The 22,424-nt window shown below is 47.2% G+C and overlaps 1 pseudogene; it reads left to right on the top strand.

The window, feature by feature from the left end:
* The window catches only part of LOC118382675 (rhophilin-2-like), a 59,913-nt pseudogene that overhangs the window by 6,865 nt on the left and 30,624 nt on the right, over window positions 1-22,424 (top strand).

Raw genomic sequence — 22,424 nt, 5'->3', positions numbered from 1 at the left:
GTGTTTACTGGTTAACACTACAGGTCCTCGATGTGAGGATATATTGGTGTTTACTGGTTAACACTACAGGTCCACGATGTGAGGATGTATTGGAATTTACTGGTTAACACTACAGGTCCACGATGTGAGGATGTATTGGTGTTTACTGGTTAACACTACAGGTCCTCGATGTGAGGATGTATTGGTGTTTACTGGTTAACACTACAGGTCCATGATGTGAAGACGTATTGGTGTTTACTGGTTAACACTACAGGTCCACGATGTGAGGATGTATTGGTGTTTACTGGTTAACACTACAGGTCCTCGATGTGAGGATGTATTGGTGTTTACTGGTTAACACTACAGGTCCACGATGTGAGGATGTATTGGTGTTTACTGGTTAACACTACAGGTCCACGATGTGAGGATGTATTGGTGTTTACTGGTTAACACTACAGGTCCACGATGTGAGGACGTATTGGTGTTTACTGGTTAACACTACAGGTCCATGATGTGAGGATGTATTGGTGTTTACTGGTTAACACTACAGGTCCATGATGTGAGGATGTATTGGTGTTTACTGGTTAACACTACAGGTCCACGATGTGAGGATATATTGGTGTTTACTGGTTAACACTACAGGTCCACGATGTGAGGACGTATTGGTGTTTACTGGTTAACACTACAGGTCCACGATATGAGGATGTATTGGTGTTTACTGGTTAACACTACAGGTCCTCGATGTGAGGATGTATTGGTGTTTACTGGTTAACACTACAGGTCCACGATGTGAGGATGTATTGGTGTTTACTGGTTAACACTACAGGTCCTCGATGTGAGGACGTATTGGTGTTTACTGGTTAACACTACAGGTCCACGATGTGAGGACGTATTGGTGTTTACTGGTTAACACTACAGGTCCACAATGTGAGGATATATTGGTGTTTACTGGTTAACACTACAGGTCCACGATGTGAGGATATATTGGTGTTTACTGGTTAACACTACAGGTCCTCGATGTGAGGATGTATTGGTGTTTACTGGTTAACACTACAGGTCCATGATGTGAGGATGTATTGGTGTTTACTGGTTAACACTACAGGTCCACGATGTGAGGATGTATTGGTGTTTACTGGTTAACACTACAGGTCCACGATGTGAGGACGTATTGGTGTTTACTGGTTAACACTACAGGTCCACGATGTGAGGATGTATTGGTGTTTACTGGTTAACACTACAGGTCCTCGATGTGAGGATGTATTGGTGTTTACTGGTTAACACTACAGGTCCATGATGTGAGGATGTATTGGTGTTTACTGGTTAACACTACAGGTCCACGATGTGAGGATGTATTGGTGTTTACTGGTTAACACTACAGGTCCACGATGTGAGGACGTATTGGTGTTTACTGGTTAACACTTCCATGATGTGAGGATGTATTGGTGTTTACTGGTTAACACTACAGGTCCATGATGTGAGGATGTATTGGTGTTTACTGGTTAACACTACAGGTCCACGATGTGAGGATATATTGGTGTTTACTGGTTAACACTACAGGTCCACGATGTGAGGACGTATTGGTGTTTACTGGTTAACACTACAGGTCCACGATATGAGGATGTATTGGTGTTTACTGGTTAACACTACAGGTCCTCGATGTGAGGATGTATTGGTGTTTACTGGTTAACACTACAGGTCCACGATGTGAGGATGTATTGGTGTTTACTGGTTAACACTACAGGTCCTCGATGTGAGGACGTATTGGTGTTTACTGGTTAACACTACAGGTCCACGATGTGAGGACGTATTGGTGTTTACTGGTTAACACTACAGGTCCACAATGTGAGGATATATTGGTGTTTACTGGTTAACACTACAGGTCCACGATGTGAGGATATATTGGTGTTTACTGGTTAACACTACAGGTCCACGATGTGAGGATGTATTGGTGTTTACTGGTTAACACTACAGGTCCACGATGTGAGGATGTATTGGTGTTTACTGGTTAACACTACAGGTCCACGATGTGAGGATATATTGGTGTTTACTGGTTAACACTACAGGTCCACGATGTGAGGACGTATTGGTGTTTACTGGTTAACACTACAGGTCCTCGATGTGAGGATGTATTGGTGTTTACTGGTTAACACTACAGGTCCACGATGTGAGGATGTATTGGTGTTTACTGGTTAACACTACAGGTCCACGATGTGAGGATGTATTGGTGTTTACTGGTTAACACTACAGGTCCTCGATGTGAGGATGTATTGGTGTTTACTGGTTAACACTACAGGTCCACGATGTGAGGATGTATTGGTGTTTACTGGTTAACACTACAGGTCCACGATGTGAGGATATTGGTGTTTACTGGTTAACACTACAGGTCCTCGATGTGAGGATATATTGGTGTTTACTGGTTAACACTACAGGTCCACGATGTGAGGATGTATTGGTGTTTACTGGTTAACACTACAGGTCCACGATGTGAGGATATATTGGTGTTTACTGGTTAACACTACAGGTCCTCGATGTGAGGATATATTGGTGTTTACTGGTTAACACTACAGGTCCACGATGTGAGGATATATTGGTGTTTACTGGTTAACACTACAGGTCCACGATGTGAGGATGTATTGGAGTTTACTGGTTAACACTGGTGAGTGAGGATATATTGGTGTTTACTGGTTAACACTACAGGTCCACGATGTGAGGATGTATTGGTGTTTACTGGTTAACACTACAGGTCCATGATGTGAGGATGTATTGGTGTTTACTGGTTAACACTACAGGTCCTCGATGTGAGGATATATTGGTGTTTACTGGTTAACACTACAGGTCCACGATGTGAGGATGTATTGGTGTTTACTGGTTAACAACAGGTCTACAGGTCTGGTTAACACTACAGGTCCTCGATGTGAGGATGTATTGGTGTTTACTGGTTAACACTACAGGTCCACGATGTGAGGATGTATTGATGTGAGGATGTATTGGTGTTTACTGGTTAACACTACAGGTCCATGATGTGAGGATGTATTGGTGTTTACTGGTTAACACTACAGGTCCACGATGTGAGGATGTATTGGTGTTTACTGGTTAACACTGTCCTCGATGTGAGGATGTATTGGTGTTTACTGGTTAACACTACAGGTCCATGATGTGAGGATGTATTGGTGTTTACTGGTTAACACTACAGGTCCACGATGTGAGGATGTATTGGTGTTTACTGGTTAACACTACAGGTCCACGATGTGAGGATTGGTGTTTACTGGTTAACACTACAGGTCCATGATGTGAGGATGTATTGGTGTTCCATGATGTGAGGATGTATTGGTGTTTACTGGTTAACACTACAGGTCCACGATGTGAGGATATATTGGTGTTTACTGGTTAACACTACTGGTTAGGTCCACGATGTGAGGATGTATTGGTGTTTACTGGTTAACACTACAGGTCCACGATGAGGATGTATTGGTGTTTACTGGTTAACACTACAGGTCCTCGATGTGAGGATGTATTGGTGTTTACTGGTTAACACTACAGGTCCACGATGTGAGGATGTATTGGTGTTTACTGGTTAACACTACAGGTCCTGATGTGAGGATATATTGGTGTTTACTGGTCAACACTACTGGTCCTCGATGTGAGGATGTATTGGTGTTTACTGGTTAACACTACAGGTCCACGATGTGAGGATGTATTGGTGTTTACTGGTTAACACTACAGGTCCACGATGTGAGGATATATTGGTGTTTACTGGTTAACACTACAGGTCCACGATGTGAGGATATATTGGTGTTTACTGGTTAACACTACAGGTCCACGATGTGAGGATGTATTGGTGTTTACTGGTTAACACTACAGGTCCACGATGTGAGGATGTATTGGTGTTTACTGGTTAACACTACAGGTCCTCGATGTGAGGATGTATTGGTGTTTACTGGTTAACACTACAGGTCCTCGATGTGAGGATGTATTGGTGTTTACTGGTTAACACTACAGGTCCACGATGTGAGGATGTATTGGTGTTTACTGGTTAACACTACAGGTCCACGATGTGAGGATGTATTGGTGTTTACTGGTTAACACTACAGGTCCACGATGTGAGGATGTATTGGTGTTTACTGGTTAACACTACAGGTCCTCGATGTGAGGACGTATTGGTGTTTACTGGTTAACACTACAGGTCCACGATGTGAGGATGTATTGGTGTTTACTGGTTAACACTACAGGTCCACGATGTGAGTATGTATTGGTGTTTACTGGTTAACACTACAGGTCCACGATGTGAGGATGTATTGGTGTTTACTGGTTAACACTACAGGTCCTCGATGTGAGGATGTATTGGTGTTTACTGGTTAACACTACAGGTCCACGATGTGAGGATGTATTGGTGTTTACTGGTTAACACTACAGGTCCTCGATGTGAGGACGTATTGGTGTTTACTGGTTAACACTACAGGTCCACGATGTGAGGATGTATTGGTGTTTACTGGTTAACACTACAGGTCCACGATGTGAGGATGTATTGGTGTTTACTGGTTAACACTACAGGTCCACGATGTGAGGATGTATTGGTGTTTACTGGTTAACACTACAGGTCCTCGATGTGAGGATGTATTGGTGTTTACTGGTTAACACTACAGGTCCACGATGTGAGGATATATTGGTGTTTACTGGTTAACACTACAGGTCCACGATGTGAGGACGTATTGGTGTTTACTGGTTAACACTACAGGTCCACGATGTGAGGATGTATTGGTGTTTACTGGTTAACACTACAGGTCCACGATGTGAGGATGTATTGGTGTTTACTGGTTAACACTACAGGTCCACGATGTGAGGACGTATTGGTGTTTACTGGTTAACACTACAGGTCCACGATATGAGGATGTATTGGTGTTTACTGGTTAACACTACAGGTCCTCGATGTGAGGATGTATTGGTGTTTACTGGTTAACACTACAGGTCCACGATGTGAGGATGTATTGGTGTTTACTGGTTAACACTACAGGTCCACGATGTGAGGATATATTGGTGTTTACTGGTGAACACTACAGGTCCATGATGTGAGGATGTATTGGTGTTTACTGGTTAACACTACAGGTCCACGATGTTAGGATATATTGGTGTTTACTGGTTAACACTACAGGTCCACGATGTGAGGATATATTGGTGTTTACTGGTTAACACTACAGGTCCACGATGTTAGGATATATTGGTGTTTACTGGTTAACACTACAGGTCCACAATGTGAGGATCACTGCTATCATCACACAGCCAACCTGTCTGTTCCATCACCTCATCAATGTGTCTGTTAATGTGTAAAAACTCTGAGCCTCACCGCTATCATCACACAGCCAACCTGTCTGTTCCATCACCTCATCAATATGTCTGTTAATGTGTGTAAAACTCTGAGCCTCACTGTTCACCACTAACATCACTGTATAACAGTTAAATATCACATGTCAACGATATCTCCTTTCCTGTTTCCAGAGAGACCTCCAGCATCCCTCTCATCCCGCTGGGTCTGAAGGAGACTAAAGAGATGGACTTCTCTGTGTCATTCAAGGTACAGACCTCCGTTTCACTACTTCTTCACTACCTGTACATTTCAGGTTCTCTTATCCAGACCGACAGTCAGGTTCTCTTATCCAGACCGACAGTCAGGTTCTCTCATCCAGACCAACATGCACAGTCAGGTTCTCTTATCCAGACCGACAGTCAGGTTCTCTTATCCAGACCGACATGCATTCAGTCAGGTTCTCTTATCCAGACCGACATGCATTCAGTCAGGTTCTCTTATCCAGACCGACATGTCAGGGTTCTCTCATCCAGACCGACAGTCAGGTTCTCTCATCCAGACCGACAGTCAGGTTCTCTTATCCAGACCGACAGTCAGGTTCTCTTATCCAGACCGACAGTCAGGTTCTCTTATCCAGACCGACATGCGTTCAGTCAGGTTCTCTTATCCAGACCGACATGTTCAGTCAGGTTCTCTTATCCAGACCAACATGCGTTCAGTCAGGTTCTCTTATCCAGACCGATGCATTCAGTCAGGTTCTCTTATCCAGACCGACAGTCAGGTTCTCTTATCCAGACCGACAGTCAGGTTCTCTTATCCAGACCGACATGCGTGTCAGGTTCTCTTATCCAGGACAGTCAGGTTCTCTTATCCAGACCGACATGGGTCAGGTTCTCTTATCCAGACCGACATGCGTTCAGTCAGGTTCTCTTATCCAGACCGACATGCATTCAGTCAGGTTCTCTTATCCAGACCGACATGCATTCAGTCAGGTTCTCTTATCCAGACCGACATGGATTCAGTCAGGTTCTCTTATCCAGACTGACATGCATTCAGTCAGGTTCTCTTATCCAGACCGACAGTCAGGTTCTCTTATCCAGACCGACATGGGTTCAGTCAGGTTCTCTTATCCAGACCGACAGTCAGGTTCTCTTATCCAGACCGACATGCGTCAGTCAGGTTCTCTTATCCAGACCGACAGTCAGGTTCTCTTATCCAGACCGACATGCATTCAGTCAGGTTCTCTTATCCAGACTGTTTCAGTGGTTCTCTTATCCAGACCGTTCAGTCAGGTTCTCTTATCCAGACCGTTCAGTCAGGTTCTCTTATCCAGACCGACATGCATTCAGTCAGGTTCTGTCATCCAGACCGACACAGTCAGGTTCTCTTATCCAGACCGACACAGTGGTTCTCTTATCCAGACCAACATGCATTGTCGGTTCTCTTATCCAGACCAACACAGTCAGGTTCTCATGGTCTCCTCTCTGTTCTGGTGTGTTGACGATGGTCTCCTCTCTGTTCTGGTGTGTTGACGATGGTCTCCTCTCTGTTCTGGTGTGTTGACGATGGTCTCCTCTCTGTTCTGGTGTGTTGACGATGGTCTCCTCTGTTCTGGTGTGTTGACGATGGTCTCCTCTCTGTTCTGGTGTGTTGACGATGGTCTCCTCTCTGTTCTGGTGTGTTGACTATGGTCTCCTCTGTTCTGGTGTGTTGACGATGGTCTCCTCTGTTCTGGTGTGTTGACGATGGTCTCCTCTGTTCTGGTGTGTTGACGATGGTCTCCTCTCTGTTCTGGTGTGTTGACGATGGTCTCCTCTCTGTTCTGGTGTGTTGACGATGGTCTCCTCTCTGTTCTGGTGTGTTGACGATGGTCTCCTCTGTTCTGGTGTGTTGACGATGGTCTCTTCTGTTCTGGTGTGTTGACGATGGTCTCCTCTGTTCTGGTGTGTTGACGATGGTCTCCTCTCTGTTCTGGTGTGTTGACGATGGTCTCCTCTGTTCTGGTGTGTTGACGATGGTCTCCTCTCTGTTCTGGTGTGTTGACGATGGTCTCCTCTCTGTTCTGGTGTGTTGACGATGGTCTCCTCTGTTCTGGTGTGTTGACGATGGTCTCCTCTCTGTTCTGGTGTGTTGACGATGGTCTCCTCTCTGTTCTGGTGTGTTGACGATGGTCTCCTCTGTTCTGGTGTGTTGACGATGGTCTCCCTCTGTTCTGGTGTGTTGAAGATGGTCTCTTCTGTTCTGGTGTGTTGACGATGGTCTCCTCTGTTCTGGTGTGACCTGGTCTCCTCTGTTCTGGTGTGTTGACGATGGTCTCCTCTGTTCTGGTGTGTGACGATGGTCTCTTCTGTTCTGGTGTGTGACGATGGTCTCCTCTGTTCTGGTGTGTTGACGATGGTCTCCTCTGTTCTGGTGTGTTGACGATGGTCTCCTCTCTGTTCTGGTGTGTTGACGATGGTCTCTCTGTTCTGGTGTGTTGACGATGGTCTCCTCTCTGTTCTGGTGGGTTGACGATGGTCTCCTCTCTGTTCTGGTGTGTTGACGATGGTCTCCTCTCTGTTCTGGTGTGTTGACGAGGTCTCCTCTCTGTTCTGGTGTGTTGACGATGGTCTCCTCTCTGTTCTGGTGTGTTGACGATGGTCTCCTCTCTGTTCTGGTGTGTTGACGATGGTCTCCTCTCTGTTCTGGTGTGTTGACGATGGTCTCCTCTCTGTTCTGGTGTGTTGAGATGGTCTCCTTCTGTTCTGGTGTGTTGACATGGTCTCCTCACTGTTCTGGTGTGTTGAATGGTCTCCTCTGTTCTGGTGTGTCTGACTAGGTCTCCAGGGTTCTGGTGTTTATAGGTCTCTTCTGTTCTGGTGTGTTGAATGGTCTCTTCTGTTCTGGTGTTTTGACCCATGGTCTCCTCTGTTCTGGTGTGTATACGATGGTCTCCTCTCTGTTCTGGTGTGTTGTCGATGGTCTCCTCTCTGTTCTGGTGTGTTGACGATGGTCTCCTCTCTGTTCTGGTGTGTTGACGATGGTCTCCTCTGTTCTGGTGTGTTGACGATGGTCTCCTCTCTGTTCTGGTGTGTTGACGATGGTCTCCTCTCTGTTCTGGTGTGTTGACGATGGTCTCCTCTGTTCTGGTGTGTTTTTCCAGGACTTCATCCTGGAGCATTACAGTGAAGATGGCTCCAGCTTCGAGGAGGAGATCGCCGACCTGATGGACCTGAGACAGGTACTTTCACCATCGGTCTCATCCTAATCTACGTTGTCAGAGTGAAACTGGGTTCTCTATGGAATCACCACCTCACAGAGAACGGTCTTCTTGTATTTTGACCCTCTTTCCCCACCGTACCCACAGGCCTGTCGTACCCCCAGTCGCAATGATGCCGGCATCGAGACCCTGGCCAAGTACTTCAGCCACATACCTCTACTGGAGAGCCGCTTCTTCTCCGCTACCCGCCAGATGGGCATCTTCTTTACTTGGTACGTTCCGCCTCACTGTCTCCAATGCCCCGCCAATCATGGTCTGACCCAGCCTAGGGGTCCCGGTATCTATAGTATCTTCACCTCACTGTCTCCAATGCCCCGTCAATCATGGCCTGACCCAGCCCAGGGGTCCCGGTATCTATAGTATCTTCACCTGACTGTCTCAATGCCCGTCAATCATGGTCTGACCCAGCCCAGGGGTCCCGGTATCTATAGTAGCTTCACCTGACTGTCTCCAATGCCCCGTCAATCATGGTCTGACCCAGCCCAGGGGTCCCGGTATCTATAGTAGCTTCACCTGACTGACTCCAATGCACTTTTGCCAGTCCTGTCTGGTCCAGCGACAGTGGGTTTGTGCCCATAGGTGACGTTGTTGCTGGTGAGGACCTGCCTTACAACAGGCCTACAAGCCCTCAGTCTCTCTCAGCCTATTGCAGACAGTCTGAGCACTGATGGAGGGTTTATACCCATAGGGGATGTCTGTGAGGACCTGCCTCCAACAGGCCTACAAGCCCTCAGTTCAGCCTCTCTCAGCCTATTGCAGACAGTCTGAGCACTGATGGAGGGCCTCTCTCCAGGGGTCAACATGTCTGTCTCTCCAGGGGTCAACATGTCTGTCTCTCCAGGGGTCAACATGTCTGTCTCTCCAGGGGTCAACATGTCTGTCTCTCCAGGGGTCAACATGTCTGTCTCTCCAGGGGTCAACATGTCTGTCTCTCCAGGGGTCAACATGTCTGTCTCTCCAGGGGTCAACATGTCTGTCTCTCCAGGGGTCAACATGTCTGTCTATCCAGGGGTCAACATGTCTGTCTCTCCAGGGGTCAACATGTCTGTCTCTCCAGGGGTCAACATGGTGTTATGATTTCACTAGTGACCTCTCTCTCTGTCTCTCCAGGGGTCAACATGGTGTTATGGTTCCACTAGTGACCTCTCTCTCTGTCTCTCCAGGGGTCAACATGGTGTTATGGTTCCACTAGTGACCTCTCTGTCTGTCTCTCCAGGGGTCAACATGGTGTTATGATACCACTAGTGACCTCTCTCTCTGTCTCTCCAGGGGTCAACATGGTGTTATGGTTCCACTAGTGACCTCTCTGTCTGTCTCTCCAGGGGTCAACATGGTGTTATGGTTCCACTAGTGACCTCTCTGTCTGTCTCTCCAGGGGTCAACATGGTGTTATGATTCCACTAGTGACCTCTCTGTCTGTCTCTCCAGGGGTCAACATGGTGTTATGATTCCACTCGTGACCTCTCTGTCTGTCTCTCCAGGGGTCAACATGGTGTTATGGTTCCACTAGTGACCTCTCTCTGTTTCTCTCCAGGGGTCAACATGGTGTTATGATACCACTAGTGACCTCTCTGTCTGTCTCTCCAGGGGTCAACATGGTGTTATGGTTCCACTAGTGACCTCTCTGTCTGTCTCTCCAGGGGTCAACATGGTGTTATGGTTCCACTAGTGACCTCTCTGTCTGTCTCTCCAGGGGTCAACATGTCTGTCTCTCCAGGGGTCAACATGGTGTTATGGTTCCACTCGTGACCTCTCTGTCTGTCTCTCCAGGGGTCAACATGGTGTTATGATACCACTAGTGACCTCTCTGTCTGTCTCTCCAGGGGTCAACATGTCTATCTCTCCAGGGGTCAACATGGTGTTATGGTACCACTCGTGACCTCTCTCTGTCTCTCTCCAGGGGTCAACATGGTGTTATGGTTCCACTCGTGACCTCTCTCTGTCTCTCTCCAGGGGTCAACATGGTGTTATGGTACCACTCGTGACCTCTCTGTCTGTCTCTCCAGGGGTCAACATGGTGTTATGGTTCCACTAGTGACCTCTCTGTCTGTCTCTCCAGGGGTCAACATGGTGTTATGGTTCCACTAGTGACCTCTCTGTCTGTCTCTCCAGGGGTCAACATGGTGTTATGGTACCACTCGTGACCTCTCTCCGTCTCTCTCCCAGGTATGACTCGTTCACAGGTGTTCCAGTGTGCCAGCAGAACGTGTCTCTGGAGAAGGCCAGTATTCTGTTCAACATCGGCGCCCTCTACACCCAGATCGGCACGCGCTGCAACCGCCAGACGGGCTCCGGCCTCCTGGATGCCATCACAGCCTTCCAGAAAGCTGCAGGTGAGGAGACACTAGAACCACAGTCGGCTGTGTCCCACGTGACACCTTATTCCCTCTGTGTAGTGCACTATGTAGGGAATAGGGTCCTGGTTATAGGGAATAGGGCCCTCGTTAAGAATAGTGCACTATGTAGGGAATAGCGTCCTGGTTAAGAGTAGTGCACTATGTAGGGAATAGCGTCCTGGTTAAGAGTAGTGCACTATGTAGGGAATAAGGCCCTGGTTAAGAATAGTGCACTATGTAGGGAATAGCGTCCTGGTTAAGAGTAGTGCACTATGTAGGGAATAGCGTCCTGGTTAAGAATAGTGCACTATGTAGGGAATAGCGTCCTGGTTAAGAGTAGTGCACTATGTAGGGAATAGCGTCCTGGTTAATAGTGCACTATGTAGGGAATAGCGTCCTGGTTAATAGTGCACTATGTAGGGAATAAGGCCCTGGTTAAGAATAGTGCACTATGTAGGGAATAAGGCCCTGGTTAAGAGTAGTGCACTATGTAGGGAATAAGGCCCTGGTTAAGAGTAGTGCACTATGTAGGGAATAGGGTGCCATTTTGGACAACACCAGTGGCCATTATGACACAGCTAGTCTCTCGTCATTGCCAGTAACACTGGTGGAATATACAGAACACTCAGTTGGATTACAAGAGGTTTAGAAGATTAGACTTAGTTTATACATTTTGTAAGTTTGTAGGTCCCTTATCCCACAGTTGGTGCCGTGACCAGTTCTCTCCTTGTGTAATCTTTTGTTTAACGATAGGAAAACAGCCTGTCAGAGAAAGCCAGTTGAAAATGTAATTTCATAGTTTTCAAATGTCATGTCAGGAAAAACTCTATGGACTGGCTACTGGTTAAGATGAACCATTTAACTATCAATCAATCAATCAATCAATCAATCAATCAATCAATCAATCAAATGTATTTATAAAGCCCTTCGTACATCAGCAAATATCTCAAAGTGCTGTACAGAAACCCAGCCTAAAACCCCAAACAGCAAGCAATGCAGGTGTAGAACCACGGTGGCTAGGAAAAACTCCCTAGAAAGGCCAAAACCTAGGAAGAAACCTTGAGAAGAACCAGACTCTGAGGGGTGGCCAGTCCTCTTCTGGCTTCTCTAGTTTCCCATGCATCATGTCCCACAGTACAGTACTGCCCCTCGACAGTCAACGCAAACTAGGACAGTACCGCCCCTCGACAGTCGACCCAAACTAGGACAGTACCGCCCCTCGGCAGTCGACCCAAACTAGGACAGTACTGCCTCTCGACAGTCAACCCAAACTAGGACAGTACCGCCCCTCGACAGTCGACCCAAACTAGGACAGTACTGCCCCTCGACAGTCGACCCAAACTAGGACAGTACCGCCCCTCGACAGTCAACCCAAACTAGGACAGTACCGCCCCTCGACAGTCGACCCAAACTAGGACAGTACCGCCCCTCGACAGTCGACCCAAACTAGGACAGTACCGCCCCTCGACAGTCGACCCAAACTAGGACAGTACCGCCCCTCGACAGTCAACCCAAACTAGGACAGTACCGCCCCTCGACAGTCGACCCAAACTAGGACAGTACCGCCCCTCGACAGTCAACCCAAACTAGGACAGTACCGCCCCTCGACAGTCAACCCAAACTAGGACAGTACCGCCCCTCGACAGTCAACCCAAACTAGGACAGTACTGCCTCTCGGCCTAATGTCCAACGTTAGAAACTGTGAGTACTTGTGGTACCGGGAGTATAAAAGGATTAGCACATTCTCATGTTAAATTCGGTTTTTATAAATGCAGTTTTGATAATTGTGTGAAAACTGGCGCATGCTTGTTTTGGAGCATATATTTTATCCGGTAGCAACGTTTAGAAATGAGTCCTGAACCACCTGAAGGAGACGTTCACCCCCAGCTATGACATGAGTCCCTCCATACTCACCTCCCCTACTCTCTCTGTGTCCCCCTCCACCACCTGAAGGAGACGTTCACCCCCAGCTATGTCATGAGTCCCTCCATACTCACCTCCCCTACTCTCTCTGTGCCCCCTCCACCACCTGAAGGAGACGTTCACCCCCAGCTATGTCATGAGTCCCTCCATACTCACCTCCCCTACTCTCTCTGTGTCCCCCTCCACCACCTGAAGGAGACGTTCACCCCCAGCTATGTCATGAGTCCCTCCATACTCACCTCCCCTACTCTCTCTGTGTCCCCCCTCCTCCACCACCTGAAGGAGAAGTTCACCCACACCCCAGCTCATGAGTCATCCATACTCCCTCCATGCTCAGTATGCTCATCAAGTGATGCTGGCTCCACCACCTGAAGGAGACTGTTTGAGAAGATCGCTCTGTCTGGCATCCGCCAATGAGTTCTTCTCTCTCCTCAAGATGGCCCACTCTGCCAAGGTACATATACAATACACTGAGTCCTTTCCCACAGTCTACAGGCTGCCAAGGTACATATACAATACACTGAGTCCTTTCCCACAGTCTACAGGCTGCCAAGGTACATGTACAATACACTGAGTCCTTTCCCACAGTCTGCCAAGGTACATGTAAGGTACATATACACTGAGTCCTTTCCCTACAGTCTGCCAAGGTACATGTACAATACACTGAGTCCTTTCCCACAGTCTGGCTCATCCAAGGTACATATACAAGCTACACTGAGTCCTTTCCCACAGTCTACAGGCTGCCAAGGTACATGTACAATACACTGAGTCCTTTCCCACAGTCTGCCAAGGTACATGTACAATACACTGAGTCCTTTCCCTACAGTCTGCCAAGGTACATGTACAATACACTGAGTCCTTTCCCACAGTCTACAGTCTGCCAAGGTACATGTACAATACACTGAGTCCTTTCCCACAGTCTACAGTCTGCCAAGGTACATGTACAATACACTGAGTCCTTTCCCACAGTCTACAGTCTGCCAAGGTACATATACAATACACTGAGTCCTTTCCCACAGTCTACAGTCTGCCAAGGTACATATACAATACACTGAGTCCTTTCCCACAGTCTACAGTCTGCCAAGGTACATGTACAATACACTGAGTCCTTTCCTCACAGTCTACAGTCTGCCAAGGTACATGTACAATACACTGAGTCCTTTCCCACAGTCTGCAGTCTGCCAAGGTACATGTACAATACACTGAGTCCTTTCCCACAGTCTGCCAAGGTACATGTACAATACACTGAGTCCTTTCCCACAGTCTGCCAAGGTACATGTACAATACACTGAGTCCTTTCCCTACAGTCTACAGTCTGCCAGGGTACATGTACAATACACTGAGTCCTTTCCTACAGTCTACAGTCTGCCAAGGTACATGTACAATACACTGAGTCCTTTCCCTACAGTCTACAGTCTGCCAAGGTACATGTACAATACACTGAGTCCTTTCCACAGTCTGCAGTCTGCCAAGTACATGTACAATACACTGAGTCCTTTCTCACAGTCTGCCAAGGTACATGTACAATACACTGAGTCCTTTCTCACAGTCTGCCAAGGTACATGTACAATACACTGAGTCCTTTCCCACAGTCTACAGTCTGCCAAGGTACATGTACAATACACTGAGTCCTTTCCCACAGTCTGCCTGCCAAGGTACATGTACAATACACTGAGTCCTTTCCACAGTCTAAGTCTGCCAAGGTACATGTACAATACACTGAGTCCTTTCCCACAGTCTGCCAAGGTACATCTACAATACACTGAGTCCTTTCCCACAGTCTACAGTCTGCCAAGGTACATGTACAATACACTGAGTCCTTTCCTACAGTCTAATCAGTCTGCCAAGGTACATGTACAATACACTGAGTCCTTTCCCTCACAGTCTGCAGTCTGCCAAGGTACATCTACAATACACTGAGTCCTTTCCCACAGTCTGCCAAGGTACATGTACAATACACTGAGTCCTTTCCCACAGTCTACAGTCTGCCAAGGTACATGTACAATACACTGAGTCCTTTCCCACAGTCTACAGTCTGCCAAGGTAATCTACAATTTCACCTCACACTGAGTCCTTTCCCACAGTCTGAGTCTGCCAAGGTTACATGTACAATACACTGAGTCCTTTCCCTCTACAGTCTGCCAACGTACTTTGACCTAATAATCTGAGAGTTTCACCTCAACACTAAACGCTTTGCCTAAGGGGTTAATCTGATGTTTCACAATACACTGAATGGGGTTAATCTTTTCACCTCAGTCTGACCAAGGGGTAATCTGATTTCACAATACCCTACTGAGTCCTTTCCTACAGTCTGAGAGCTTCACCTCAACAGATTGATCTTAAACACTTTGACCTAACGGGGTTAATCTGAGAGAGTTTCACCTCAACGCTAAACGCTTTGACCTAACGGGGTCAATCTGAGAGAGTTTCACCTCAACACTAAACGCTTTGACCTAATGGGGTCAATCTGAGAGAGTTTCACCTCAACGCTAAACGCTTTGACCTAATGGGGTCAATCTGAGAGAGTTTCACCTCAACACTAAACGCTTTGACCTAATGGGGTCAATCTGAGAGAGTTTCACCTCAACACTAAACACTTTGACCTAATGGGGTCAATCTGAGAGAGTTTCACCTCAACGCTAAACGCTTTGACCTAATGGGGTTAATCTGAGAGAGTTTCACCTCAACACTAAACGCTTTGACCTAATGGGGTTAATCTGAGAGAGTTTCACCTCAACACTAAACGCTTTGACCTAATGGGGTTAATCTGAGAGAGTTTCACCTCAACACTAAACGCTTTGACCTAATGGGGTTAATCTGAGAGAGTTTCACCTCAACGCTAAACGCTTTGACCTAATGGGGTTAATCTGAGAGAGTTTCACCTCAACACTAAACGCTTTGACCTAATGGGGTTAATCTGAGAGAGTTTCACCTCAACGGCTTTTAATCTGACCTAACAGGGTTAATCTGAGAGAGTTTCACCTCAACACTTTGACCTAATGGGGTTAATCTGAGAGAGTTTCACCTCAACACTAAACGCTTTGACCTAATGGGGTTAATCTGAGAGAGTTTCACCTCAACACTTTGACCTAATGGGGTTAATCTGAGAGAGTTTCACCTCAACACTAAACGCTTTGACCTAATGGGGTTAATCTGAGAGAGTTTCACCTCAACACTAAACGCTTTGACCTAATGGGGTTAATCTGAGAGAGTTTCACCTCAACACTAAACGCTTTGACCTAATGGGGTTAATCTGAGAGAGTTTCACCTCAACGCTTTACCCTAATGGGGTTAATCTGAGAGAGTTTCACCTCAACACTAAACGCTTTGACCTAATGGGGTTAATCTCAACAGAACGCTTTGAGAGGTTTCAGGAGTTTCCTCAACACATCTGCTTTACCTAATGGGGTTAATGTCCCTAATGGGGTTAATCTGAGAGAGTTTCACCTCAACACTAAACGCTTTGACCTAATGGGGTTAATCTGAGAGAGTTTCACCTCAACACTAAACGCTTTGACCTAACGGGGTTAATCTGAGAGAGTTTCACCTCCCGTTCTTGGGGTTAATCTGACTTTCACGCTTTGACCTAATGGGGTCAATCTGAGAGAGTTTCACCTCAACGCTAAACGCTTTGACCTAATGGGGTCAATCTGAGAGAGTTTCACCTCAACGCTAAACGCTTTGACCTAATGGGGTCAATCTGAGAGAGTTTCACCTCAACACTAAACGCTTTGACCTAATGGGGTTAATCTGAGAGAGTTTCACCTCAACACTAAACGCTTTGACCTAATGGGGTTAATCTGAGAGAGTTTCACCTCAACGCTTTACCCTAATGGGGTTAATCTGAGAGAGTTTCACCTCAACACTTTGACCTAATGGGGTTAATCTGAGAGTTTCACCTCAACGCTAAACGCTTTGACCTAATGGGGTTAATCTGAGAGAGTTTCACCTCAACACTAAACGCTTTGACCTAATGGGGTTAATCTGAGAGAGTTTCACCTCAACACTAAACGCTTTGACCTAATGGGGTTAATCTGAGAGAGTTTCACCTCAACGCTAAACGCTTTGACCTAACGGGGTTAATCTGAGAGAGTTTCACCTCAACACTAAACGCTTTACCCTAATGGGGTTAATCTGAGAGAGTTTCACCTCAACACTAAACACTTTGACCTAATGGGGTCAATCTGAGAGTTTCACCTCAACACTAAACGCTTTGACCTAACAGGGTTAATCTGAGAGAGTTTCACCTCAACACTAAAAGGGGTTCCATTATCTAAGACGATATGGCATCACACTGTCATATCCCGTTGAGGTGTGTCTGACTAAAGAGCCGTGGGACCCCATTCCCTATTTAGTGCCCTAAGCCTCTGGTCTAAAGTAGTTTGACCTAATAGGGAATAGGGTGCCATAGGGTCCTGCTCTAAAGTTGTGCCACCCTAATCCCTAGGGAATAGGGTGCCATTTGCGAATGTGTACTCTAACAGTACATCTGTGTCCCCTCTCAGGTAGGGGGTTAATCGTGTTCTCTAACAGAACATCTCTGTCCTCTCAGGTAGGACGTGTTCTCTAACAGAACATCTCTGTCCTCTCAGGTAGGATCGTGTTCTCTAACAGAACATCTCCTCTAAGGACGGGGTTCTAACAGAACATCTCTCAGGTAGGATGTGTTCTCTAACAGAACATCTCTGTCCTCTCAGGTAGGACGTGTTCTCTAACAGAACATCTCTGTCCTCTCAGGTAGGACGTGTTCTCTAACAGAACATCTCTGTGTCCCAATGTCTCAGGTAGGATGTGTTCTCTAACAGAACATCTCTGTCCTCTCAACGTAACGATGTGTTCTGGTCCAATCTAAGAGTTTCAGAACACTCTCCAATGTCCTAATCCCTGGTAGGATGTGTTCTCTAACAGAACATCTCTGTCCTTTGACCTATCAGGTAGGATGTGTTGGCTGTTAGTTCCTAATCTGAGTTTCAGAACATCTCTGTTGACCTAATGGGGTTCTCAGGTAGGACCTGTTCTCTAATCATCTCTGTCCTCTCAGGTAGAGACCTGTTTCTAACAGAACATCTGTGTCACCTCAGGTAGGACCTGTTCTCTGACAGAACATCTCTGTCCTCTAGGTTAATCTGGACGTGTTCTCCTAACAGAACATGTCTCTGTGTTCCTCTCAGGTAATCCCTGATCTGTGTTGCCATGTCCTAACAGAACATCTGTGTCCTCTCACGTTTCACCAGACGGTAGGATGTGTTCTCTAACAGAACATCTGTGTTGCTCTCAGGTTGGATCCCTGTTCTGTAACCAGAACAATCCTGTCCTCTGGTTGCCATGTACTCTAATCCCTGTCATCTGTGTTGCCATGTCTCAGGTAATCCCTGTAACAGAACATCTCTGTCCTCTCAGGTAGGATGTGTTCTCTAACAGAACATCTCTGTCCTCTGGTAGGATGTCCCTTCCCTCTAACAGAACAATCCCTGTCCTGTGTTGCCAGGTAATCCCTGTCTCTGTGTTGCTCTAACAGTCATCTCTGTCCTCTGTCAGGTTGGAATCCCTGTTCTCTAACAGAACATCCCTGTCCTCTCAGGTAATCCCTGACGTGTTCCCCTCTAACCCTGAACATCTGTGTTGCTGTCCTCTCAGGTAGGTCCCTAATCCCTGTTCTGTAACCAGAATCCCTCTCTGTCCTCTCAATCCCTGTCTCTGTGTTCCATGTCCCTAATCCCTGAACATCTGTGTTGCCATGTCCCTAGGATGTGTTCTCTAACAGAACATCTGTGTCCTGTCAGGTAGGATGTGTTCTCTAACAGAACATCCCTGTCCTCTGTTGCCAGGTAACCCTGTTCTGTGTTGCCAGAACAATCTCTGTCCTCTGTTGCAGGTAATCCCTGTCTCTGTGTTGCCAGAACAATCCCTGTCTCTCTGTTGCAGGTAGGATCCCTGTCTCTGTGTTGCCATGTCCAATCCCTGTCTCTGTCATGTAGGATGTGTTCTGTGTTGCCAGAACAATCCCTGTCCTCTCAGGTAGGATGTGTTCTGTAACCAGTCCATCTCTGTCCTGTCCATGTCCTAGGTCTCTGTGTTGCCATGTCCCTAACCCTGAACATCTCTGTCCTCTCAGGTCCTAATCCCTGTCTCTCTGTTGCAGAACATCTCTGTCCTCTCAGGTAGGATGTGTTCCATGTCCCTAATCCCTCTCTGTCCTGTCAGGTAGGACGTGTTCTCTAACAGAACCCTCTGTCTCTGTGTCCCCCCTGTCTTGTCCTAATCCCTAGTCTCTGTGTTGCCATGTCCCTAACAGAACGTCTCTGTGTCCCCATGTCCAGGTCCCTGTCTCTGTGTTGCCATGTCCCTAATCCCTGAACGTCTCTGTGTCCCCGTCTCTGTGTTGCCAGACCCTAATCCTATGACCTGGTGCACCCCTGTCTCTGAGCCAGACTCCCATCAAGTGACAACGTCCCGTTCCCTTCTGGTGTTGCCACCAATGGCTCTGTGTTGCCATGACCCACCACTAATCCCTGTCTCACTGTGTTGCCATGTCCCTAATCTTCCTGGCTACTGCGTGTGTTGGACCACCAGCGTAAGTCAAATCCCTGCAGTCTCTGTTTGCCATGTCCCTAATCCCTGTCCATGCGTTGATCCAGTCCATGTCCTAATCCCTGGTGTTGCCATGTCCTAATCCCTGGCTGTTTTGTTCCTAATGAGTTTCCTGGACCCCTGTCAGGAACCCTGACTGTGTTCATTCAATCCTCTTTCTCTGTGTACCCTGTCTCTGTGTTGCCATAAAGAGGTTGCCAGAACAGCCCAGAGTACTGAGACCCTTCTCTGTGTTGCCATGTCCCTAATCCCTGTCTCTGTGTTGCCAGAATCCCTGTCCTGATCTGAGAATCCTGTCTCTGTTTAATGTCCCTAATCCCTGTCTCTGTGTTGCCATGAATCCCTGCCCAGAGTACTGAATCCCTGTCTCTGTGTTAATAAATCCCTGTCAGTGTTGCCATGTCCCTAATCCCTGTCTCTGTGTTGCCATGTCCCTAATCCTGTCTCTGTTTGCCATTGCCATGTCCCTAATCCCTGTCTTGTGTTGCCATGTAATCTGAGACCCTGTCCTAATCCCTGTCTCTGTGTTCCCCTTGTCCTAATCCCTGTCTCTGTGTTGCCATGTCCCTAATCCCTGTCTCTGTGTTGCCATGTCCTAATCCCTGTCTCTGTGTTGCCATGTCCCTAATCCCTGTCTCTGTGTTGCCATGTCCCTAATCCCTGTCTCTGTGTTGCCATGTCCCTAATCCCTGTCTCTGTGTTGCCATGTCCCTAATCCCTGTCTCTGTGTTGCCATGTCCCTAATCCCTGTCTCTGTGTTGCCATGTCCCTAATCCCTGTCTCTGTGTTGCCATGTCCCTAATCCCTGTCTCTGTGTTGCCATGTCCCTAATCCCTGTCTCTGTGTTGCCATGTCCCTAATCCCTGTCTCTGTGTTGCCATGTCCCTAATCCCTGTCTCTGTGTTGCCATGTCCCTAATCCCTGTCTCTGTGTTGCCATGTCCCTAATCCCTGTCTCCTGTCTGTGTGTTGCCATGTCCTAATCCCTGTCTCCTGTCTGTGTGTTCCCCTTGTCCTAATCCCTGTCTCTGTGTTGCCATGTCCCTAATCCCTGTCTCTGTGTTGCCATGTCCCTAATCCCTGTCTCTGTGTTGCCATGTCCCTAATCCCTGTCTCTGTGTTGCCATGTCCCTAATCCCTGTCTCTGTGTTGCCATGTCCTAATCCCTGTCTCTGTGTTGCCATGTCCCTAATCCCTGTCTCTGTGTTGCCATGTCCCTAATCCCTGTCTCTGTGTTGCCATGTCCCTAATCCCTGTCTCTGTGTTGCCATGTCCCTAATCCCTGTCTCTGTGTTGCCATGTCCCTAATCCCTGTCTCTGTGTTGCCATGTCCTAATCCCTGTCTCTGTGTTGCCATGTCCTAATCCCTGTCTCTGTGTTGCCATGTCCTAATCCCTGTCTCTGTGTTGCCATGTCCCTAATCCCTGTCTCTGTGTTCCCCTTGTCCTAATCCCTGTCTCTGTGTTCCCCTTGTCCTAATCCCTGTCCATGTCCTAATCCCTGTCTCTGTGCCCATGTCCCTAATCCTGTGTTGTGTTGCCATGTCCCTAATCCCTGTCTCTGTGTTGCCATGTCCTAATCCCTGTCTCTGTGTTGCCATGTCCCTAATCTCTGTGTTGCCATGTCCTAATCCCTGTCTCTGTGTTGCCCCCCTGTCCTGTGTTGCCATCCCTAATCCCTGTCTCTGTGTTGCCATGTCCCTAATCCCTGTCTCTGTGTTGCCATGTTTTCCAGTGAATCCCTGTCTCTGTGTTGCCATGTCCAATCCCTGAGAAGTGCTCCTAATCCCTGTCTCTGTGTTGCCATGTCCAATCCCTGTCTCTGTGTTGACATGTCCCTAATCCCTGTCTCTGTGTTGCCATGTCCAATCCCTGTCTCTGTTTGCCATGTCCTAATCCCTGTCTCTGTGTTGCCATGTCCTAATCCCTGTCTCTGTGTTCCCATGTCCCTAATCCCTGTCTCTGTGTTCTCTACACACTGATCCCTGTCTCTGTGTTGCCATGTCCCTGACCCTGTCTGGACTCTAATCCCTGTCTGTGTTCATTTCCTAAGTCCCTGACTGTCTGGACTCTACACACTGTCATTTATATAGTCCCTGTCTCTGTGTTTATATAGTCCCTGATGTCTGGATCCCTGTCTCTGTGTTGCCATGTCTAATCCCTGTCTACACACTGTCTGTCATTTATATAGTCCCAGTGATGTCTGGACCAACACACTCTCATTTATGATGCCATGCCAGATGGCCTCTCCACACTCGACATCCTCAGGAAGAGAGTCCCTGACAACGCATCGGTAATGCTCCAAACCCAATACCATGTTTACACAGGTCCTTTATGTGGGTTACGTCTAGATACAGTCATTATATAGTCCCTGACTGTCTGGACTCTACACACTGACTGTCATTTATATAGTCCCTGACTGTCTGGACTCTACACACTGTCATTTATATAGTCCCTGACTGTCTGGACTCTACACACTGACTGTCATTTATATAGTCCCTGACTGTCTGGACTCTACACACTGACTGTCATTTATATAGTCCCTGACTGTCTGGACTCTACACCCTGACTGTCATTTATATAGTCCCTGACTGTCTGGACTCTACACCCTGACTGTCATTTATATAGTCCCTGACTGTCTGGACTCTACACACTGTCATTTATATAGTCCCTGACTGTCATTTATATAGTCCCTGACTGTCTGGACTCTACACCCTGACTGTCATTTATATAGTCCCTGACTGTCATTTATATGGTCCCTGACTGTCTGGACTCTACACACTGTCATTTATATAGTCCCTGACTGTCTGGACTCTACACCCTGACTGTCATTTATATAGTCCCTGACTGTCTGGACTCTACACACTGACTGTCATTGATATAGTCCCTGACTGTCTGGACTCTACACACTGACTATCATTTATATAGTCCCTGACTGTCTGGACTCTACACACTGTCATTTATATAGTCCCTGACTGTCATTTATATAGTCCCTGACTGTCTGGACTCTACACACTGACTGTCATTTATATAGTC

The sequence above is a fragment of the Oncorhynchus keta genome, unplaced genomic scaffold (assembly GCF_023373465.1).
Source record: "Oncorhynchus keta strain PuntledgeMale-10-30-2019 unplaced genomic scaffold, Oket_V2 Un_contig_3778_pilon_pilon, whole genome shotgun sequence".
Classification (NCBI taxonomy): Eukaryota; Metazoa; Chordata; class Actinopteri; order Salmoniformes; family Salmonidae; genus Oncorhynchus; species Oncorhynchus keta.
This window is presented reverse-complemented; position numbering and strand designations above follow the sequence as displayed.